General features: G+C 42.4%; 1 long non-coding RNA gene and 1 pseudogene across 2 annotated transcripts in view; one reads left to right on the top strand and one right to left on the bottom strand.

Moving 5' to 3' along the window:
- The first annotated feature begins 473 nt into the window (after positions 1–473).
- Positions 474–24,767, top strand: part of LOC147581737 (uncharacterized) — a 234,449-nt gene continuing 210,155 nt past the window's right edge. For both annotated transcript variants that reach the window (XR_015250202.1, XR_015250203.1), the window contains exons 1-3: positions 474–752; positions 3,364–3,460; positions 4,684–4,786. This is a non-coding gene — a long non-coding RNA (uncharacterized LOC147581737). The remainder of the gene's footprint in view (positions 753–3,363; positions 3,461–4,683; positions 4,787–24,767) is intronic.
- LOC112858835 (forkhead box protein K2-like) lies at positions 11,303–21,821 on the bottom strand (annotated as a pseudogene).

The raw sequence follows: 24,767 nt of genomic DNA, 5'->3' as shown, positions 1-24,767 counted from the left end.
CTTACAATAGCCTAAGAGATGCTATACAATGTGTACTCCATCCCCCTCTATCACCCCACCTCTGTAAAATCATCAAACAAGAGACTGTTCTTCCTTGGTTCTGCTCTGACTACACTGCCCCCCTTGCTGTTCACAGAACACAAAACATGCACACCCACCAGCTTCCTCCCACCAGGCAAGCTTCCACCCTGGTCATTGCCCTTGACCTCTCCTCTGTCTGGAATGCTTCTCTCTGGGTTATCTACTTGGCTCATTTCCCTCCGTTCCTTTATGCCCTTACTCAAGTGGTTCCTTCCCAGTAAGGCCCTGGCCTCACCTCCAGCCTTATCCCCTCCCTTCTCTCCTCTTTGCCTTCCTTGCTTTATTGTTCCTCTTAGCACTGATCACCATTTGACATACTTGATGTTCTGCTTATTTTATCTTTTCTTTTTTTAAATTGCTTGTGTTCCTCAACTTGAATGGAAGCTCTGAGCAAAATGTTTGTTTTTTTCATGCTTCTTAATCTGTTTGGATAATAGTTATCCAAATCTGGAAGAGTATCTGACACTTAGTACTTCCCCCAATGTATTTGCTGAAGAAATAAACCAAGGAATAAATGAAATAAGGAGTCCTATTGATGTCAACTGAGATTTACTGAGAAAGGTCGTAACAAACGTTACAGGTTTGTTTTTTGTTTTTTTTACTTAGAGTCTTATTAAAATAAAGGATCTTCAAGGATTCTCCCCCGCTGAATAGCTCAATTTTCTTTTTGGGTGAGTTCAGAGCCCTTTCTAGTATCATTAATCTACATGTTATTCATATTTCGATATGGGAAGTATCAGGGAGCTAAGAGAAAGGGACACTTTTTTTTTTTTTTTTTTTTTGAGAAATTCTGATCTGGTTCTTTAAGTAAGCAGAAACTGTGAGCCCTGCTGGTACACTTTGGTATTCTGTCCTTGCCCTCTTTGTCACGAAAAAGTGAAATGAGTTGCTACTGTTGCCTTAGGCAAAAGGTATACCCCTCCCTTTGTTCTGTTTATGTATAGCAAAATCTCTGTCTTCCCTGAGTTTGCAGAGCTCTGGAGGGAATGATAGATTAATTTGGATAAGGGGCCCAGGGGCTCTTTGAATGGGAACAGACTGAGTCTCTAACCTAGAGGTCAGCAAACATTTTCTGAAAAAGCCACACCGTAAATATTTCAGACTTGCAGCCCATATGATTTGTATTATAATAACTCAAGAAGCAACTTAGCTATTGTAATGCCAAAAGCAGCCATAAACAATACTTAAGTGAGTAAGCATGGCTTTATTCCAATAAGACTTTATATTTCTAGACACTGAAATTTGAAATTCACATAATTTTCCCATGTCACTAAATAGTCTTCTTCTTTTGACATATATTATTTAACCATTAAAAAGTGTGAAAACCATTTTTAGCTTATGAGTCATATTGAAGTAGACACTGGGCCAGAATTGGTCCACAGGTGTGTAGTTTGTCGGTATTTGCTCCCTTATCCTTTTTTTTTAAATTTATTTTTTATTTTTTTTTATTGTGAGAGAGAGAGGGAGAGGGAGAATCCCAAGCAGGTCCCATGCTGTCAGCACAGAGCCCAACACGAGGCTTCAACTCACGAACCATGATATTATGACCTGAGCTGAAATCAGGAGTCAGATGCTTAACTGACTGAGCCACCCAGGCCCTCTTCCCTAATTCTTGACTACCAAGATAGAGGACAGCTCAGAGGTTTCCTTGGTTGAAGTAGGGACTTGTTTCAGCATACAGGAAGCAGTGCTGTGCTTTGAAAACCACTGGCCAGTGTTCACATAAGAGAGAGAACCATAACCTTGGGTCCATTGTTCATGTAAGAGAGAGAGCCATAACTTTGGGTCCAGGGTTCGTGTAAGAGAGAGAACCATAATCTTGGGTATATGTGTGGGGTAAGCTTAGAGGCCACGCAGGGTTTGGCAGCATTGACAGGACGGCAGGAGGAGATGCCCACTCTCTGGGTAATGTAGGATCAGCGATCGGTAGGCATTGGTGGTCTAATCTGGCATCCCAGTGTCTCATTCTCATTTGCAAGATGGACTAATCCCTTTTGAAATCAGTAGGCCTCCAGGATCTTTGTATAATTTGTGATGGGGCTGGTGAGAATTCTCTAGAGGTAATTACTGGGCTTCTTACCAATGTGGTTATATGGGGTCAAGCCAACTCTACTGGTAACTCAAGTAGGTGAAAAGGGTCATACCTGGATCCCATAGCATGGCACCTCCTGAAATCTCCATAAGTACTAAATTTAAGTTTATAGAAACATAAGCCACCACCGAGAGCTTTGGGCAGTGTTCTTAAAGGCATTTCTGAGATCAAAAAGAAAGGGACAAATGTGTATTGATCTACCATCTTCTGGTATGGTGCTATGGGCCATCACCTTTGTTACCTGCTTGCATCTTCCCCAGAAGGTAGATATGTTTGTTTACAGGAGATAATTAATCTGTCCAGTGTCTTACACATAAAGGGTGGTGGTGCCCATTTCTGAAGCCAGGCCTCCCTGGCTCTTTACGCCTCCATTGCATTTCAGGAGATGAGTAGCACCCATTCTTTGTGTAGCACAACAAAAGGTGTGTTTGATTTATTGGCATAGATCTTTCTCAAGACCCCTCACTGTCATTAAAACTCAAATCCAAATCCATCTCCTTTATACCTGGCTCTTTTTCTACTACCAGTTAGTTTGTAGGTGTTGATAAAATACTTTAAAATACAATGTCGGGGCGCCTGGGTGGCGCAGTCGGTTAAGCGTCCGACTTCAGCCAGGTCACGATCTCCGGTCCGTGAGTTCGAGCCCCGCGTTGGGCTCTGGGCTGATGGCTCAGAGCCTGGAGCCTGTTTCCGATTCTGTGTCTCCCTCTCTCTCTGCCCCTCCCCCGTTCATGCTCTGTCTCTCTCTGTCCCAAAAATAAATAAACGTTGAAAAAAAAAATAAATAAATAAATAAAATAAAATACAATGTCTATTCTTTTATGAGGATGAGTTCTATCTTTCTTGCCACTGTGAAATTTCTCCCAGAGCCTCAGATGCTCTTAGGTTTGGGGTATACTTGGAAGACCCCCACCCCCAGTGTCCCTTAAACACCTTTCCTTTTAGTTTAGACACTTGAAAGCATATAATGCCTCTCATCTCCCTTTTTATAAATGAATCATTCTCACCCTCTTCAACTGTCGCTCAAAGACCAGACTGCTCACCTGTGGGCCTCTTCAGGTTTCCTGATACCTTTTTCCCGTTTCTTCGTTGTCTCATATTACCACAGTGTCTTGGCTAGGAGGAGGGGAGTATATAATACAGTGAAATGGCCTTGTAATTAGTGATGTGCTGATTGTTTCCTCCTTTAGGAACTAGAGAGAAGATAGTGTCTGGACAGGGGATCCTGGTTCTACCCTTTCTCCTGGAGTACAGTGACATAATGTGCTCCTTAGATAAAATATTCAGGTAAGATCCACCAACATCAAATATCTGTATGTAGCAATATTAGAGGGATGTTTCATAGTGGACTTTACAAGGACCACTAAAGATTTTATTGAGAATGTTAGAAATGCACTCTTTCAAGACAACTTTGAATCTTTATGTGCGCTGATACATGACAATCTGCAAGGGAAACACGGAGGTTGAGATACCAGTTTCTCATTCTTCATCACTAAGAAAGTGGTGAGAACACTTCCTTCCACAGGATGGCTAAGGGCCTACTTTCTAGCTGGTGTGAGCCTGTGCAGTGTTTCACACTGTTCTTGTCACGCATGATATGGTTTTACTTCAGGGACTTTCTAACTGAACATGGGAGTTTTACATTTCTGATTGTGCCCTTCATCCCTTCTCTTGCACCTGTTTTCACTTTCCAGGTATTTTTTTTTGAACTAGTATCTCTTGATCTTTTGTTCTGTGAGGATGGGAGAGGTTTGGAAGTGCTTTCGGTAAGCCAGGGGTAGAAATGGAACATGGAGCTCACACTTGCACAGCCGTGAGCTGCTTCCTTTGAGCTGCTACCATGGCTCCCGTGGCTGCAGGAGCTCAAGCTTCCCCTTCCCATTTATGGTGAGGGTGATGGTATCGCATAGATAACACCAAGCAGAGAGCCTGAATCTTTGTTAGCGCTCATGAGTGCTAGTTAAATTTACCCCTGACCAGGTCTGGGAAGGCACAGAATGTGCCTCGGCATGTGTACGTGGAAGGGGCATTGACTCTGTGCCAGCAAGGGCCCTGCCACGCGTGTTACCGACAGTTTGCAGGCTGCTGACCTGAATTGGTCCAGGTTGGCTGCCTGCACATTCAGAAACTTAAAACTATCCAAGTTCAGTTATAAGATCTCTAAAGGAAACATGTTCAGGGGGTCAGTCCTCCTTACCCATCCAGAGGTCAGTTTAGGGATTCAGAGGGACAAAAACTGGAATACATCTCAAGAAATCATAGGGTTCTAATGAAAAACCAGTTAGAGCAGACAGATGGCCGACACATACTTCCAACTTTGTTTAGGATATTTAGAGGAGTTATTTTTATATCATGTGAAGGCAATGCCTGACAGCAGGTGTTAGTCACCATCATTTAGACAGTGTCTAATGGAGCCTTAGGTATGGAAGCAGGATTGCTGGCATTTCCTTTTGTTATTTTCTCTTAAGATGTCAAACATACTTTTTTAACAGCATTTTTAATGATTTCAGGGGACAGTTTACCAGCTCTCATCTCTGAGCTGCTGACAGACTCAAAATAGAACATTCTTTCCATGTCTTTATAAACCAAGTGTTTCAAGGAAAAGAATATCAGGTATGTCATTCTTTTCAAATTATAAGATTTAAGTGAACTATGGGTCTTGTTTGCTGTTTATTACAAGGGATAGAATTGAGGTTAAATCATCTAATTGGCAAAGCAGGGCTCCAGGGATCTAGCCCCAGCTGTCCAGCTGAAATAGCAGTGAGAACCAGATAAAGTCATTTTCGTTTTCTTGGAACCTCACTTTTTCATTTGAAAAGAGAGTCCTTAAAAAAGAAAGTTTAAACAGTGAGGGGGAGGAGAGCACTCAGTGGAAGAACATTTTAGAAGAACTTTGCTCGTCCAACAGTCTTACCAGTTAATTCTATCGAGTATCTCATTGAAGACCTGCAAAAAAATGTTTGTATAAGAATAAAGAAACAAACTGAATGAAGAGTAGGGAAGGGAAAGAAGAAAGAAAAAAGCAATTAGAGGGATATTGAGGAAGGATCTTTTCCCCCCGCACATACAAACACTCAACAAGTATAAAACAACCCAAGGAAGCAGTGGATTGGGCTCATTGAGGAAAAAAGGACAGAATCAAATAGGGTAAATTCAGGAACAAAAGTTCTAAGGAGAAGTCCTTAGGAAGCAATTATCAAATACCCACTTAAGATTTATGGGGTTGGGAGCTGATTGCAAAATGAGTTGGATGAATCAAAACATATGTTTCTGGTGTTTTATCTACCCATGAAGGAGCTTTAGGAATAGAAATAGAACATGGTTTCAAAATAAATATCTGAAAAGAAATTCAGGGCCCTTCTTGGCTTAGTTTTTGCTAATGACTCTAAGCAATTCAATTGGTTTCTATGTGTGTAGCAATTACTGAGAAATTAAATTGTTGCTGGAAAAATATAATCCTTAATTAAGGACATATTGCAAATTTCTAAGTGAAATATTGGTGAAAAATAAAATAAGTAGCAACCTTTTTCTAATTATATACCTAAATGCAAAAGCACGTGCTTCTGATAAAATATTGGTGGTGAGTGCTTTTTAAAAATTTAATAAGCACTTGTGAGCCTCTACTATGAGTACTAACTTAAGTACCTAGAATAGTACTCAAAATATTTACTGAAATAAATACTAAAGATTGCAGGAATATTTCCAGAAATATTCCCCATCTCTGTTATTATGGCATGTCACATGTTACTCCTTTAAAAGACTAAGGTAGCCTCAATGTACCTAATTTTACAATCAAAGCACTTTTTTCTCCTTTACTAGCACACAATCATGTCTCCACCTAAATATTTCGGTCTTTCTTTTCTTTAGACACTGAATTTAATAACACTTGAACACTTTATTTTTGCATTTTTATATAGAAGAGATAACAGAATACAGAGTTAAGGATTGGGATGTGGAATTCATCTTTAGTAATTGTGACCTCTTCGATGGTCAGGCCACTACTATTGAATAATATTTGAGAACATTGAACAAATTAATCAGAGAATATTAGAGTTGGACAGAGTTATGGAGCTTATTTATCTTAAATAGATTATTTTACAGACTCAATAAGAACTTTTTGACTCTTGTTCAGCACTGGGTTGGCTTCTGGGATCCAAAAATGGAAAAATGTAGGCCTGAAGAGGTCCTGTGATATAGCCCAAGGTCACATCCTATACCAGATACCTCCTTTTTGATCCACTTTCCACCTTCTCTGTTCTGTACTCCTGGATGCTGACCTTTATATTATATCATTATATCAGTAAGATTTCTAGTCTTCTGTCTTCTAGTTGAGATTAGAACACCTATGGAGAACACTGCCCAAAGATCAGAGAATAAAAAGAGTTATGTAAGGGTATTTATCCTCTTGTTCCTTCCCTTTGTGGTTGCCTTGAGCTGGTTGCACCCTTGGAATGTCACAGAGCCCTCTCCACACAATTCACCCACTCTGGATTCTGATAACTGCTCCCCTTTGTATTTTCCTCAGGCTACAGGTGGCAGAGGCAATTTACAGTTATCAACCCCTGGCTCTACATTTTCCCATGTGGTTTCCCTATACTCTGCCCACATCTTTGTAAATAATTCTTTAATTAAATTTTCCTTAAACTGCCCAGTTTTAGCATGCCATCTGTTTTCTGTTGGGACCATGAGGGATATACAACTTATAGAATGATTTTCAGTTTACTTGATTTGTTATGTGCTCTGGGATGTTTATAAACCAATTTTTACTTAAAGTTGACAAATTTCTGATTGTTGACAGAGCTTTTTTTTTAAATTTTTTTTTTAAACATTTATTCACCTTTGAGAGACAGAGTGAGCAGGGGAGGGACAGAGAGAGAGGGAGACAAAGAATCAGAAGCAGGCTCCAGGCTCTGAGCTGTCAGCACAGAGCCTGATGCGGGACTTGAACCCACAAACTGCGAAACCATGACCTGAGCTGAAGTCAGACACTTAACCGACTGAACCACCCAGGTGCCCCTAGAGCTTATCTATTTTTAAGTCATTGATACATGCAGGAGTTGAGGTTGGGACCACGGCAGAGTCAATATGGCGGGACTGGAATTTTACATTCAATTTGCTTAAGTTGATACTTAAATAGATGGTGGCTCAATCACATTCTTTGATTCTGAATGCTGTCAAGTGGGGTTTCCATTTGGTGAGAGATAACTGTCCTGTCCCTCTTCTCTAAACTCACAGGAGAGGGTAAGTCATTTTGTTTTGACTGAATTGTTACCAAGTTGGATTGTCAAAGCAACAAAATTGAGACCGTGTTGGCCTAGACTTGTGGAAGAGGGGTGCCTTCAGAAGTCTCAGGAAAGGCTGCTGTTTGTCTTTCCTACCCTCAGCTCTCTAAAATTCTATTTAACTGCTGGCTTATGATTTAAATCTTCCAAGAGGAGTGCCCATTCTTGAGCTTAAAGCTTTGATTCTTATTCAAACTGTATTCTCCTTGAGAGTAATAACGTGTTAAACTACTGGTGATTAAAAATGATCTCAAGTAACAGTGTTTTAGATCTTTCTGAGACATTTGGGAACAGAGAGAGATCCGAGGGGTTTGGATACTACAATTAACGTGTAAGTGGGAGAGGAGGCCAGTGGGGAGAATAAAAAGGAGACGCTTTCATGTCAGAAAATATATATCATAAATTTGCCAGACTTAGAAATGAGGTATGATTTAAGAAAAAGTTGAGAAAAGTCTTTCTCAATTATAGAACTGGGTGTAATGAATGTCCATTGGGAAAATGATGAAAAGCAATTTGAGTGAACTGCCTGCCTTGTTTTACTGGTCCCAGCCTTTGAAGCATTACACGTGAATATATGTTACAGTCATGTTGAATGGGATGACGTAAATAATTAATACCAGTATTTATTGACTTACCATATGCTAGGCAGTGTTCTTTTTTTTTTAATATGAAATTTATTGTCAAATTGGTTTCCATACAACACCCAGTGCTCATCCCAACAGGTGCCCTCCTTAATGCCCATCACCCACCCTCCCCTCCCTTCCACCCCCCTAACAACCCTCAGTTTATTCTGTTTTTAAGAGTCTCTTATGGTTTGCCTCCCTCCCTCTCTAACTTTTTTCCCCCTTCCACTCCCCCATGGTCTTTGTTAAGTTTCTCAGGATCCACATAAGAGTGAAAACATGGTATCTGTCTTTCTCTGTATGACCTCTTTCATTTGGCATAACACTCTCCAGTTCCATCCACGTTGCTACAAAAGGCCATATTTCATCCTTTCTCATTGCCAAGTAGTATTACATTGTATATATAAACCACAACTTCTTTATCCATTCATCAATTGATGGTCATTTAGGCTCTTTCCATAGTTTGACTATTGTTGAAAGTGCTGCTATAAACATTGGGGTCAAGTGCCCTTATGCATCAGCACTCCTGTATCCCTTGGGTAAATTCCTAGCAGTGCTATTGCTGGGTCATAGGGTAGATCTATTTTTAATTTTTTAAGGAACCCCCACACTGTTTTCCAGAGTGGCTGCACCAGTTTGCATTCCCACCAACAGTGCAAGAGGGTTCCCATTTCTCCACATCCTCTCCAGCATCTCCTGATTTGTTCATTTTAGCCACTCTGACTGGCATGAGGTGATATCTCAGTGTGGTTTTGATCTGTATTTCCCTGATGAAGAGTGACGTTGAGCATCTTTTCATGTGCCTGTTGGCCATGTGGATGTCTTCTTTAGAGAAGTGTCTATTCATGTCTTCTGCCCATTTCTTCACTTGATTATTTGTTTTTTGGGTGTGGAGTTTGGTGAGCTCTTTATAGATTTTGGGTACTAGCCCTTTGTCCTATATGTCATTTGCAAATATCTTTCCCATTCCGTTGGTTGCCTTTTAGTTTTGTTGATCATTTCCTTTGCGGTGTGGAAGCTTTTTATCTTCATGAGGTCCCAATAGTTCATTTTTTGCTAGGCAGTGTTCTAAGTATATTATACTTATTAACACATTTGGTTCTCTAAACAGTTTTGTGAGGAGAATATATTATTGGTCTCTGTATTGGTTTCCTAGGGCTGTCATAACAAAGTACCACCAACCGGCTGCCTGAAACAACAGGAATTTATTGTCTTAGTCTAGTGGCTGGAGGTCCCAAATCCAGATGTTAGCTGGGTTGGTTCCTTCTGAGGACTCTGAAGGAGAATCTGTTCTAGGCCTTGCTCCCAGTTCTGGTAGCCTTCGACATTCCTTGACTCGTAGATGGTCTTCTCCAATGTCACACTGTCTTCTCTCTGTACGTATCTAACTGTGTTCAAATTTCCCATTTTTATAAGGACGCCACTCATACTGGATGGATTAGGGCCCATCTCATCTTCTCTTGATCATCTGCAAAGATCCTACTTACAAATAAGGTCACATTCACAGGTGCGGGAGGTTATGACCTCAGCATCTACTTGGGAGACATAATTCAATCCACAGTGGTCCCCATTTTAAAGATGAAGAAGTTGATGCACAGAGCAGTCCTCTAAACTGCCCATGTCACTGAGAAAGTAAGTGGCGGCAGCAGAGTCAGGGCTCTAACCATCCCACTATATTGCCTCTCATAAAGGAAGCCAGATGCAGAAAGACTGGATTACAATACAGCCAGATGTTTGCTAGGGTGGTATGTGACTGAAAGGTTTTGCCATCTCACAGCCTAGGGTGGTGGACATAATCTAAGCTGCATGAAATAATTTTAAATTGAGATTTACATCAGCACTATCTGAAGATGTGTCTGGTTAAGAACATTACAATTCCTGGGGTGCTTGGGTGGCTCCGTCAGTTAAGCGTCCGACTCTTGATTTCAGCTCAGGTCTTGATCTCAGGGTCGTGAGTTCGAGTCCTGAACTGGGCTCCACACTGGGCGTGGAGCCTACTTAAAAAAAAAATAAAAGGAAGAACATTACAATTCCTTTTACTAGATAATCTTCTCTTTGTGTTGAAACTTCTGATGAAGACAAAAGGAAAGAAAATTGTTTTTTCACGTCTACTGGATTATTATTGAATCATACTTTTCAAATAGTAAAACGTACACGCCCTAAATATAATTTGGTGTGGACCGATAAATGTATATACCTGTATGTTAACTATGGGACTGAAGGTGTTTCACATTAGTTTGTGTCCTAACTACTTTTTATTGGGCTTTGTCTTTAACTGGACATGGTTTCTTCAGCGCCTGCTTTGGTACATTCAATCCACAGCTTGTAAGTGTGTTTGAGGGATTATCATGGCCGATATTTTTTCCACCATTGACATGAAATAAAAAGCAGGACTTGGAAAGCTAGAGAGGCACTTAACGCAAGATGGACAGAGGAAGAAAGGTAGTGGCAGCCTGTGTGTAGGGCACCATGGCAACACCTGCTGTTTTACCCACCCTCTGCCCGGCACCTTTCTCCTCTCTCATGTCACAACCCGGTGCGGAGGAAAAGGCACCTGCCTCTGACCTTATCAGCACCTTCTTGCCCTCTGGGGACAGTCTGAAGCCGTCCTTACTGGAATGTGATGTTAGCGCTAGTGGTTCATGTGGGGGCTGAGTTTAGTGACTTCCCCGCATTCTTACAAGAATAATGGAATTCCAGGGGCGCCTGGGTGGCTCGGTCGGTTAAGCGTCCGACTTCAGCTCAGGTCACGATTTCACGGTCCGTGAGTTCGAGCATGGCTCAGAGCCCAGAGCCTGCTTCCGATTCTGTGTCTCCCTCTCTCTCTGCCCCTCCCCCGTTCATGCTGTGTCTCTCTCTGTCTCAAAAATAAATAAAAACGTTAAAAAAAATTAAAAAAAAAATAATGGAATTCCAGAAAGACATAGGGTAGAGAAACATCCGGGGTCATGTAGAAATCCTCCACAGAGACAATTGAACTAATGGCCCCTTAAGGTTGCTTCCAACTCTGTGATGCTAGAATTTATTTTTCAAATGAAGAAGTTAAGGCCCTGAGAAGTAAGTGATGTAAAAAATACCATGTGAACAGTTAGTGCCAAGGTAGAACTGTGGGGCTGGTGAGGAAAACGTTGGTATACCCATCATCAGATCCATGAGACTCCCATGTCAGTCCTGGGTCAGAATCTGCATGCCTTCTGCCCCACTTGAAGACTTTTGTTTCCTACTCAGACTCCATGACCTTTCAAGCTCTTGTTAAGAGGCCCATTCACCAAGTAGGGGGAAACCCATAGAGGGTGGGGGTAAATGTGCCAACATACGGCACACTGCTCCCCCTTCACTGGCATGGCCACTGCCGTCCTATTGAAATAATGGCTCACAAGGCCCACAGCCCACAGGGACCACCACCTGATGCCCCTTAGAACGCTGACTGCTGGCTTAGAAACAACTTTCCCGCTGATAACTTTGTTGTTGTCACTATAAATTTGGGAACAAGAAGAGAAACACTATTTCATTAAAAGTTCTGATTTGTTTTGCATACCAAGCCAAGAACGGAGGTATCTCAGATTTTATAAGTTGCTCTGTCAGTCAGAGAGAGACCTGTGGAATTTGCAGTGCTTTGCACTGGGGAGTAGATTGTAACTGGATAGGCGAACTCCCCTCCCCCTTTTCCCCCCTCCCCTCCTCGGGAAGTCAGCCAGCCATAGGAGGCTCTGGAATGATGCATGTCTAATCACAGTGTGCAGACAGTTTGCTCCTCTGTCTTAGTTCCTGTCATCAGAGTGTATATTTACCAAAAGAAGAGCGTTCCTGTAGTAAGTGTCAGCCTTGTGAAAAGTATGGCAAAGAAAGCAAGGGTGGCTGTGAAGTAAACCCGGGACAGCATGGGACAAAACTGAGAGGCAGCGTCATTTGCTGTCACTGCCCGCAGCCATTCCCTGAGGTCAAGCACCCCTGTATGGCCTCATCCTTTCCTTCCTTCCCACAGCACCTACCAGAGAGCTCTGTACTTCTTAGTCCCTCTGTAAGCACTGCTGCTAACTGACCTACCTTCCAGACTAGCTCCCCACCGTAGTGCAAGCTTGTATCAGCCAGAGAAGGAGCAATTCTCCCGTCAGACACCCTGCCAAGCTCTTAGGAGCATTTTGTCCTGGGGCTGCTACAGAGAGATCAAGGAGGAGACAGCACACTTAATTTCTGAGCTTTATCCTCTAAGTATGCGTAAGTATACAGTAACTAGTAATGATTTATCCTAACACATCTTCCTCTGAATTCTAGAACATTTTCTAAGCAATACTCCATCAATCCTCCAAGCAGCTTTTAACACGGATAGGAAAATGAACATGTTTTCTACGACTCATAAACAGTATGGATGCTCTTAATAAACCCAGTTTTATAGAGACTGTGGTGATGATTTCTCAGCCCTAGCTAAGTCAGAGATATGAGTTCCCTTTGGGGCAGGCGCGCGCTGAATCGAAAGTTGTGTGCAAGTGGAAACATGACTGGATCTGTCTGACACCTGGTGCCTTGTAAACATTAAATATGTGTTGAGTGACGTGTGACTCCACAGAAAATACCTTCCTTATTTTTCAAAAGGTCTTTCTTATTTTTGAAAGGACAAACACACTACATATAACTGTAAAAATATTCCCAAGCACATACAAGAAAATGTGAAAGTCATTCTCATTATCACAGGCTTTCTGACTCTCTCTGCTGGTAATAGCTGTTAATAGTTTGTGCATGCTTGCAAACAGCTTTTCCTACATGTATATTTGGAAATATAAAATATAAAGATCTATATGATGTGAATGTGAATTATTATATGTCATTCTGTAACTCATTTTCATCACTGAGTAATACATGTTGTGGTATTGTAAAATCTATAAATCTAAGTTACGCTTTTTAATTGCAACATACCTTCTTGTTAGCCTAAAAGATTTTTCACCCATCTCCTGTTGATGATCATTTATGATGTTTCCAAATGTCTTCATATTCCAAAAAATGCTACAGTAAATGTTTTTGTGAGCAGAAATGTCACAATAAATATTCCTGTGGCATTCTTTGCAATAAGAAAAGAACTGTTACAATTTTTCTTGGAGAGGGAAGTGTTTTTAATGTAAATTCTTTCCTCAAGAAAGAATCCCTTTCAAAAGGTAATTCCATATATCAGTTACTTTCATATAAATGTTTAAGACCATCATTTATTACTATTCACAAGATGACACGTTGGCTTAGTGGTTCTTCTCAGATTCAGTCACATGCCTGCACAGTCAGCCTGGAGTTGTCTAGGCAGACCCATTGATCTTGGGGGGGCTCTCTCTCATGTCTGGGGTTTGCTAGCTATTGTCTGGTCTGATAGCCACAGTGTTTCTCCTACAAGCTTAGCCTGGGCCTGTTCTCTCATGACAAGACAGAGGTCAATGAGGAGAGTGGAAACATGTAAGCATTTCTTCAAGTTTCTTACCTCAAGCTTGCTATTATCCCACTGGCCAACGCAGGCTACATGGCTGAGTATGGAGGATGAGTGGGAGGGCATTGGCAAAGGTGTGAAAAATTAAGGTAATTTTTCCAGTTGATTTGTATACATATTCAAAAAAGTTTCCAGATACTGCCAAATTGCCCTCCCCCACAATTTGTTTTTACCACAACAAATGGTATATAAGAGGGTTTTGGAAACAAAATTCAGTCTCCCAGGGCGAAATATTAGGAACATAGTACAATTTTACTTTAATGACCTCTGTCCCTTCCTTTTGATTTCTGCTGTTATATTCTAAGACTACTAAGTTTATTATAGTTATTGCTTTTTTCCATTGTATAGTTTCCTAAAGATTTATAACATTTTACTTTCTTTTTTATACCTTTAATTTTTAACTTTAATTAAAGCAACTTTAATCATTTTTTTTGCCTTAGCCATAATTAAAAGGGAATTAATATGTACGGTTAATCTTTTCATAAAGCAGTTTCTACATTCCTAAGCATGTATAGTTTGAACTACAGCTTAGTTTAATGAAATTTTGTTATAAGTTTGCAAAACGTGGGCATGGGTGCTATATTTTCTGAGATCATTTACATCTAACAATCCCATTTTGTTAAAGCTTTTATACATAAACTATTTCTCCTTACTTATCTACTATCTTTTAGAATTGAATGTTCCTATGAGATCTTTGAAATATGTGATTTTTTCCCCTCTCACTCATTCATTTAATACATATTTGTTGAGCTCCTACCATTGGACAGGCACTATTCTAGATACCGAGAATATAGAAATAAACAACATACACACAAATATCTTTGCTCTCCTGGAGCTTAAATTCTATGGGAGAACATATATAATAAGCAAAATGAATAAATAACTAATGACCTATATCATATAGATAAATAAGTAAATATAATTTAAGCAAGAGAAGGAGGGATATGGAGAGCCACAGTGAGGGTTATCTTTAAATGGGGCAGTCAGGAAAAGAATCCATGAGAAGATGACATGTGAAGGAGATGAGTGAAAAAGACTTACATATTTGCATCAGGCAGCATGAACAGCAAGTGAAAAGGCCCTGAGGTGAACATGTCTGGCATATTTGAGGAACAACATGGAGGCCTGTTTACCTGGAGCAAAGGAAGTGAGGTGAAGAATAGAAAGATGAGTTCAGAATGCTAACTGAAGTTAAGATCAGGTTGGGCCTTACAGATCATTTAAGAAATATGGTTTATATCCTGATGAGAGGTGAAAACACTGGATGGGTTCGGAGAGAGAAGTGACAAAGTCTGACTTAATGCTTTAACAAAAATATTCTGGCTACTCGTGGGTGACTTTCAATTTGTTGTCGTTTGTTTTCCCCTCGTGGATACTCTGAGAAAACTTAAAATTTTTTTTATATTTAAAGTAGGAAAACTTTCTTAGCATATCCATATTAGTTGTGGTGGTTTCATATTAATATTTCCTGTAACATACTGTATAGCTTCTGATTAACAAATTTTTGAATTTCATTTGCGTTTAATATTTCAGGGGCACCCATTATCTGTTTGTTGAAATGCTTGTGTTTGCCCTCCTGCTGTCAGTTTTCTGTTAGATACTTCCCTATCTTTGCTTCCTATATATTTGGTATATACTTTTCTCAAAACTATCCCCCACATCTCAGTTATTTTTCTCTCATTTTCATTTCTTCCTGCTCCGTATTTATTTATCGTTTCTTAGCTGTCTGTGATCTTTGACTTTTTTCATTACCTTACCCTTGAACATTTTTTATTCTGTCATTTTCTTTCCCCATCTGACATCTCATTTCATAGATAATTTTCTTTATTTTCTGTCATAATGCAAAGTCTAAAAGTCTAATTTCTTGGACTGTGCTCATTCTAGAATGGTTTTTTTTTTTAAACTTGTTCCATTTTATTTTTTACTTTTCTTCCTGCTATAGTATTTTTGTGCTGTTGATGAGCCTTTTGTATTCACACTTTTCATTTGAAAGGGGTTGGTGCTGTCTAGGCCTCATCAACCCACGGGCTGGGTGGATTCTATTTTGCTCCCTTCTGTTTTCCTCTGGGTCCTCTCAGTACCCTCATCTTATAAAGTGCGCTGGAGGCCAGGTGTTGATGGCTTAATGTTCTCCTCAGTTTCTGAGAGTTGGGGGATAGTTGCTGGAAAGAACAATTACACCTACGAGGGGCATTAAGTTGCTTCTCTTTCTTTCTCCATAGTTATTATTTTTTGAAAAGGGTGTGTGGTAGAAAACTGGATCTTTTTTCCAAATGAGGTGGGAACAGTTCTGTCCCTTTAAACACACACAATACTTAGGAGGCTTGTTGCACTTAGAGTGGAAAATTATTCTGGGACAAAGTCAACACAAAGAAACAAACAATAGAAAGCAGGAAAGAGAACAGGTTAAGTGCAGCTCCAGAGTCCAGCAGTTCTTGGGGTCATGGTTACATGCAGCCCAGCATGGGCATCTGTCTGTCTGTCCTACACACTGAGATGGAGGTGGACGGACTGGATCAGGTAGCTGCTTTAACGTGGAAAACCTGTAGACGCCATCAAGTAGCTCCATCCAGACTTTAACAGGACAGACAAAAGGAAATCATTCCATAGGCTGAAACCGAACAACAAAAACAAAACTACATTGTTTCTTTCCCCCAAGTGAAATCAACATGAAAGGTCCTGGGTGATTGCAAAATTCCCGAGTACAAATGGAATGAACTGAAACATCAAAGACCCAATTATTTTATAAAGAAAGTACACGTCAAAATATTCTAATTCCACACAGTACAACAGACTGCTTGCTGTCTTATCTACCAGTGCCAGCACCAAGGGTCCTGGGAGGGCAGCGAGGAGGGCTCCCGAACTGTCCCTGCAGCTCTGCTTGCTCCAGGCGCCGTCCTCCCCAAGGACCCCAAATCTCTGCTTGGAATTACAAGCCGAGCTCAGAGTGGGGAGTCGCTTGCCCAACCGGGTTTTGTTGCATGTGCTTTTTGTTCAGGTGCGACTTCTTTCTTCAAGGAGGTTTAAGGCCGCCTGGGTTTTTGTGTTTTCAGTGCTGACGTGAAGCCCAACCGCAGGACCCTCTACCCACTGACACAATATGCTCCCAGTGTAGGTAAAGGACAGTGTCCCCTCTGGGCAGCACAGAGTTGATAAAAAAGTAAGGAAAGCTGTCCTGAAAGCTTAGGCAGTTAAGTTAGAGGTGAGCTGGAGGCAAGGACGGTGATAAATAGGTTAGGAGTTAGAAGCCCTGGGGGCACAACATCACACATTAGAAGCCTGGGGGCACAGCATCCTGACTGTGGCTTCCAAGACCCTGGGCAGACAGAATGGGAGCCACCAGTACAGAGCAAGTGCTCTCCTCCTACACCTCCACCCCAGGGTAACCCCTAGACTCATTATAATGTATTTGCATTGCTGTTTTAGCCCCCCTGCCCACCCTTGCCTTGGGGGAAGCTGCCATGAAGGTTGGGTAGAAACCTTGTAGGGTCAAAAACTCCTGGTCCCAACCTGTGGGAGGAGTCCCCAAAATGACTGGAAGCAGCCTCTATTAGAGACCACTCCCCATAACCCAAGGTCCCACTCACACAAAAAGAGAGGACCCCTGTACCCTCAGGGCAGTTGCCCCCTCTGGGCCTGCCTGCTCCCCCTTCTTGGGAGAGTAGTACTGTCCCTAATAAACTGCTTTGTGCTTGCTCCCTTCCTTCTGGCTGTCTTTCTTTGAGCGTGGATGCTCCCGTAAACCTTTTGCGGGAAATGCAAGAACCAAAATAGCCATTCCCGCAAGGCAGGCTCTCCCAGTGGTAATGGTCCCAGTCACTAGTTTTGGGCGCCTTTCTCACTGCTGGTAGCTGACAGCGGTCCACACTCAGGGCGATGATGATGCTCTTGGGTCTTCTGTCTTTAAAAAAAAAAAAAATTTTTTTTAATGTTTATTTATTTCTGAGAGCATGAGCAGGGGAGGGGCAGAGAGAGAGGAGACACAGAATCCGAAGCAGGCTCCAGGCTCTGAGCTGTCAGCACAGAGCCCAACGCGGGGATTGAACTCACAAACCGTGAGATCATGACCTGAGTTGGTTGCTCAACCGACTGAGCCACCCAGGCACCCCTTGGGTCTTCTGTCTTGACCTGCTTCTGCTCTGGCTGCTCTGACTGGTCGCCATTCTGGTGTTTTGTGGGCAGGGAGGCTGACACCCATGCACGTCTGGCCAGCCTGTGCAGAGGACCCACCACTGCACCGTTCACCAGGCCATGGACGGTGGCAGGGATTGGCACCATGTGAGTTGCGTTTTGTGTTAGTTTTTATTGGTAGCTGGCGGTGACCTGGACAGGGGTGGTCTATGAAATCTGAATGACCCGGCTAGCAGTGCCTATAGGGTGAGGCATGGCGAATCACAGGAATAGGTTCTATTTTCACCTTTACTTCTTTATGATCTTCACTCTCTTGCGGCTCTGCCCTAGTGAGGGGCCAGCATGGCTGCCTGAGTGACCACTGCCTGGTCAGTGATGGTGTATGTGTTCGCTGGGGCCAGCCTGGCCACGCCAGTCATAGACACTGCTGGGATCTGATGGATGATGTGAGTCGTCTGCACGACAAGCTGCTCAGAGGTCCAGGTGGTCACAGGGGCTGTGACTGTGTAGGTGACAGGCCTGATTGCTGGTGGCAGCTGCTGCTGCTGCGTGGCAATTAAAGGCCCAACTAGACAGAGGTGAGCCTGGTGCACTCTGGACAGACATGGCCTCTTGGATGACAGGCAGTTGGGACTGTGAGGTTGCAGACTCAGGCTCCAGGTCGGAAGGGGGTGGGGCGCGATGAACCTTCTCTCAACAGGCTCTCAGGGGTCTGGGCACCACTGGCCTGAGCAGACCGCACTCCAGTGTGACTGGGAGGGGCCGGGGCACTTCTATATGAGAGAGGTCCCCGAGGGGATCTACAGCAAGGCACGCCCCTGTACCATCTTTTCCTAAAAGCCTGCTCTATTCATTTGCTTTCAAGGGCAGGATCTATCCTCCAGAATGAGCCTTTGCCTAGTTCTTCCTGGGAACGTGGTATTTTGATGAGATAACGATTCAGAGAGAGGCTGTGGCAGACTGAATTCTGCCAGCCCTTGTCTACCGTCCTGTAGTGTGGATAATTTTTAGTGATGTGAGTATAAATTCCATTTAGAGTGAGTTGTTTATCAGAGGCCATTGTAATTGCTTGTACGATTAACTGCATAGGAATAAGGTGGCTTTGAATCATCCTCTGGGCTGTCTCCACCAGAAGCTTCCTTTTCATTTTTTCTGGCTGCGAGTTGTCGGCCTTTAAATTGAGGTCAGCTGGTGTCACACAGCCCATTTTTGTACCACGAAGACCCTGCTCCCTGGGGGGGCGGGTTGCTGGATGGGTAGGAGTTTGCAGCACTGACGGTTCCCAATGGCTGAGATGATGAAGTGCACCGTGGTGTCTGGAACGCCTACGGTCAGGGGGTCAGGGAGTCAGGGAGCCAGGGGCGAGGTGCGGGCCTGCGTGGGCTTCACTCCCAAACCTCCCGCTTCTCCGCCTTCTCACGTGATCTTGCCGTCGGTGCCCGGGAACCCGAACGTACACACGTGCGGCAGCTTCCGCGATCCCACGGTTCTTGCGGTTCTTGCCCGCAGCTGTTGCAGAGACAGAGCAGGGAGAAGCCGCTGTCGCCCCGGGAGTGAAGACGTGGAGGTGGTGCCGCCAGATGAAGCCCTAGTGGCCCGTGCTCAGGTCCACGGAGCCCTGCAACCGGTTGCGCCTGATGGTCACCCAGCGCTTCCTCGTCAGGTACTGGACCTCGTGGACCTCGAGGCGTGCCACGGCCCAGCCGCCTGGCGGGGACCCCCTGTCGCCCGGGGGCCTGGCCACCGCCCTGGGCCTGAGAGTGCCCGGCCACCCCTCCCACCGCCAGGGAGCTGAGGGCCGCGTGCACTGCCGGGGCGGCTGGCGACCAGCGGAGGCCACAACATAGTTATTTTAAGGGACATTCCTGGGAACATTCCTCTCCACTGAAGGGTGTTTTCAGTTTGAGAATGTTTCACCCCAGGGGGAGTGTGTATTTTGGGTGCGTTTGGTGTTCATCTGGTTTCCAGGAACCCCTCCTTAATCTGTGGCAGTGGAGAAGAGTGTTTCGAAGAACATTCTAGGTTTCTGGGCCTTGCAGGTCCTAAACCATTGAGTTGGGTTTGTTCTAAGTTGGGGGTATCACTGAGGATTTCCTGTATTCCTCCCCCCCCCCCTCCACCCCCCTTCTGCCCTCTTCCCTGGGAGTCAGGAGAAGTCATCATCTTGTTAGTTCTGGGAGCCCTAATTGTTCTGCTTCTGGAAGAAATTTTAAAGGACTGTTTGAGTTAACTGATGATATGTTCTTTCTTTATTCTTTTTCTTTCTGGAGGGTAGTGTTATATGAGTCTATGTCTCTCTGCCATCTTTCTCTAGGAGTTTCTTACATGTGCTTAATCTCCTTGAAAAGTTCTCATAAAACTTGCTTAGGTGGCTAATTTATTTATTTATTTACTTAAAAAAAATTTTTTTAACGTTTATTTATTTTTGAGACAGAGAGAGACAGAGCATGAATGGGGGAGGGTCAGAGAGAGGGAGACACAGAATCTGAAACAGGCTCCAGGCTCCGAGCTGTCAGCACAGAGCCCAACGCCCGGCTCGAACTCACGGACCGCGAGATCATGACCTGAGCCGAAGTCGGACTGAGCCACCCAGGCGCCCCATTAGGTGGCTAATTTAAAGACCCATCTCAATTTTGATCTTCATTGTGTCCGTCCTACTCCAGTGACACATATCCTAGGCATCCGAGGAAATAAAATGGTGTGTGGTCATGATTAAGATCTTTCAGGGACTTCTCCAGGCAGCTTATAGCATTTCTTTTAAAAATCTGTTCTTGGGGCGCCTGGGTGGCGCAGTCGGTTAAGCGTCCGACTTCAGCCAGGTCACCATCTTGCGCTCCGTGAGTTCGAGCCCCGCATCGGGCTCTGGGCTGATGGCTCAGAGCCTGGAGCCTGTTTCCGATTCTGTGTCTCCCTCTCTCTCTGCCCCTCCCCCGTTCATGCTCTGTCTCTCTCTGTCCCAAAAATAAATAAACGTTGAAAAAAAAAAATTAAAAAAAAAAATCTGTTCTTATCTTTGACCCAAAATATGTAATTTTATAGAGGATTAATTTCTCTCTTTTTGAATTCATGCAATCAAAAAAAAAATTTTTTTTTCTGTGCTATAAAGCAAGGAAACTGACTGGGGATGTCTAGCATATAGTGTCCTGAGGTATATGGATTTGTTTTCTGGGGCTGCTGTAACAAATTGCCACAAACCAAGTAGCCGGAAACAACAGAAATTTATTCTCATAATTCTAGAAATACAAAATTAACGTGTCAGCAGGGCCATCCTCTTTCTGAAGACACTAGGGAAGAATGTTTCCTTGACTCTTCCCAGCTTCAGGCAATTCTTGGCACTTTTTGGCTTGCAGCTGCATAGTTGAGTCTTCAGACCATTACATGGTCTTTTCCCCTGTATGTCTCTGTTTGTGTGTCCACTCCTCTGATAAGGTCCTTATTTGTCCACTGTCACCAGGATTTCTTTTTCCCTTAACTAATTGCACCTGCAAAGATCGTATTTCCAAATAAAGTCACAGTCTGAGGTTTTGGGTGGCCATTAATTTTCGGGGTATACTGTTCAATGTAGTTAAGTAGGGACTGTGGCCATTAGTGTGCAGAGAGTGAACCCCTCAGGACTTAGGAAGCACATAAATGTTGGTGTTTGAGTAGTGAACCAGTAAAAGAGGATTGTAAATCATGGTTTGTCCTCTCTGTACACTCAACTACCCATTGTTCCTTCCAAGCTTGATTATGGGGTGTCTCTAGGTATGGAGTATTATTAGGTGTCAGTGGGGCAGGGGGGAATCAAGAGGAGTGTTAAGGAGAAAAGACCTTCGGTTTCATAATGAGCCCATTTATTTCTTCAGGTATAAAAGTGAAAGCTTACAGCCTGATCCACAAGAGGATCTGTAAAGTGGGAGCTGCTCTGTAGCAAATATACAAGGAAATTGAAATGGTTTTTGGTTTTTGTGATGCCTTTTCAAGTACCTCGGGTGGAAGCAGCTTCTCTTCAACCACAGCCCCAGGACAAGAGCTGTGTTTCTCTTTCTTTCTGCAGAGGAAGCCAAGGCCTTAGCTCTTACATGGACCTGACTTGGGAGGAAGTGGGGTAATGAAGTACGGGAGATCTTACTGGTGAGGATAGTGGGGACACCAGCACTTGGCATTCTATCTCCTGAAAAATAAACATTTGTAATTGGCACCTTGGCCACTGTCCTTTCATCGTGATCTCTAATCACCCATGCTAATGTAGAAAAGGAGATTGAATCCTGTACTTTTGCCTCAGCTAAGAGTTCTTTTCAAAGCTCCAGCTTCTGAGAAAACTCTACCTAGTAAGACAAAGGTATTTACTCCATTGTTTCATTTGCATAGATTAGTTGATTAGATTTGAAAAATAAAGTATAACGTTGCCTAGTTAAGAGTAAGAACTTCTTAGTTACTTGAATTTTAGAAGCTTCTTGGTGAAGAAATAATTCAGGCATTAAAACTACTTTCTCAGTGTTAATTACCTTTTATTATTTGCCTGAGACTTGATCATAAAGATGTAATATAAATCTAAGTAAGCACAGGGTTTTGTTTAGGCACCAAATGGGATATTTCAGTTACTCACGGCAGAGAAACCAGTTTCTGAACCAAGTCCTAGATGGTGGGACCCCTTCCTTGCTTGTACTTTATAAGTAGAAAAGTGAAAGCCCAGCCAAACACTCTCAGTTGCCGAGGAAACGCAGCATTTTCTGCTGAATGGAGGAGAAACCTATGAACTGTGCAGTCTTGTTGACTCACTGTAAGCCGATACCAATGATCCCAAATACGTGTTTTGTCAAACAACAGTCCTGTTGTCCTTTGCATAGATGGGAACCTTATACGTGGTAAGAATCCAATACTAACTGATTACTTATTTGAGAGTGTGGTATTGTCACTGTCTCCTTTTACATATTTAGGTGGTTTTACTCTCTGTATGTCCTCCACGCCCTGCTGCTTTAATGAGCTTTTATAGAGTACAATGTATGGGTACAGAGTCAACCTGACTAGTGCAGTTCAAAACCACACAATTTTGAGTCTTACTCTTCTAGGTTCTGAGAGGGTAATAGAGGCATGCTTAAAACCATGGCCCCTATAGATGAGCCTTTCCTAATTGGCCTTCCATGGTCTGCGAAGATAGATAGCTCTGTTTGCCATTCTCATATGATAAGAAGACACATTGGCTGTGTGAACAGAAGTAAGCAAGAAGGGTACTTACTCCTCCTTGAGGATCACATGTTCATTCTAAGCATCAGGAATAGAGCTCAAATTGAACATGGGTATCCTGTAAAATCATAGTCTGTCACCTCTTCAAATACAAAACAGTATGAAGCCTCTGTCGAGGGAAAGATGATCATACCATGATTGTATTCTCATCAAGCTTTGATTTGGCAACAGGTGATTACGCAAGAGTTTAGAGGACATTGCAAGTTTGTGAAACATTAAGATCCTTCTTTAATTGGAAAAAAAAAAGGCCTTCAGGAAGCATTAGAAAAGCTTTCTTTAATGTTTATCTGGCCTCTAGTATAGTGCTGAGTACCTGTTAGACATTCTATAAATAGTTATTCAATGATTGATTAGCTTTTCAACTAGTACACTGTAGAAGATCATTAGGAATGAATGGTTGTTGAGATAGGAGATAAAGATTAACAGAAGAATGAAAATAATTCAAATAAAACTGAGGTCTATGCTTTAGACGGATTAATAAGGAAATTTTTGTACATGCTTTAAAAATACAGTGTTTTCAAATGCTCAACACTCCTTTTTAAAAAATATTTATTTATTTTTGGGAGAGTGCAAATGGGGGAGGGGAAGAGGGAAGGGGACAGAGGATCTGAAGTGGGCTCTGTGCTGAGAGGCTGACAGTAGTGAGCCTGATGTAGGGCTTGAAATCATGGACCCTGAGATCATGACCTGAGCGGAAGTTGGATGCTCAACTGACTCAGCCACCCAGGTGCCCCTCAAATGCTCAATACTCCTAATTACCTTTTTAAATATGAATGAGTAGAATGCTTGTCACCCTGTTGATCATTAGTGCTGATTTGGTTGGTTTCCCTGGATAGTCTCTTATTTTCCTCATTGATTTAAATACCTTCTGGAAGCTGAGCTCACGGATGAAAAATTTGTCCTTACCAGACAGAGAAGAATATTTCTAGGTCTAGGGTCCCTTGCTCTTTGGATCATTTAGTGTCTTTTGAGTCTAAGGTTGTGGGAAGGAAGAAGGTAAGAACATGAAGTTTGTCTAGATCTGCATTAGCTTCTTCATTACATTGTTTTATCCCAACCTCCTTTGCTTCTTTTCTAAAATTGTCAGTTTACTGAATGATTGAGACCATATCAGTATTGCCTAGTTCTTAATTGAATTTCAAGCAAACCTTTTGCTATCAATCTATAATGGCATCGTAAGTAAAGGCAAGCCTCGGGTCTTCTGGTTTATAATGTTATTATTGACAGGATTCTGAATAGGTAGGTTCAAGACAGATATGTCCTTGTTTATTGTATACGTGCTCATAATGGAGAACGTAAGGCATCCACTTAGAAGTGGAAAGGAAGGACTTTATGCTGCTGACTTAAACTGGAGAATCAGTAGTGATTACAATCCTGTTTCATTTTTTGTCTTGTCTTCTGAAATTTCAATGGGTGTTAACATTTTAGCTATCGTATTATAAAATACATTTAGATAATGTATTTTACTCTAATGTCCAAAAAGAGGACGGAGGAATGATGTGGTTAAATGAGTGGTGGTGAGTGAAGTGATCGTGCTGATGCTATAGCTTGAAGCTGGAAGGGTGAAGAACTTGAACACGTGTCTAGTACTTCTCTATGCTAAGCTCCATGCAGGTGCTTTAAATAGAACGTAGCATTTAATAATTAGAACTCTTTTAAGTTAACATTATTATGAGGTTGAATCAAATGAAATAGCCATTTTTGTAGGTAAAAAATGATTGCATGTTGGTGATTTCAAATGGTTCAACCTAATACTTTCTTTTTATGGAGTGAAAAAGCTGACGTGTAGAGAGATTAAGTAATTTTCTCAAATCATACGGTTTTAAACCCAGGTTTTATGACTCTCAAACCATCCTTATTTCACC

The sequence above is a fragment of the Puma concolor genome, chromosome B1 (genome assembly GCF_028749965.1).
Source record: "Puma concolor isolate L17-30 chromosome B1, mPumCon1.1.hap2, whole genome shotgun sequence".
NCBI classification, from domain to species: domain Eukaryota; kingdom Metazoa; phylum Chordata; class Mammalia; order Carnivora; family Felidae; genus Puma; species Puma concolor.
The sequence above is the reverse complement of the archived record's forward strand: the minus strand, read 5'-3'. Positions and strand labels throughout refer to the sequence as shown.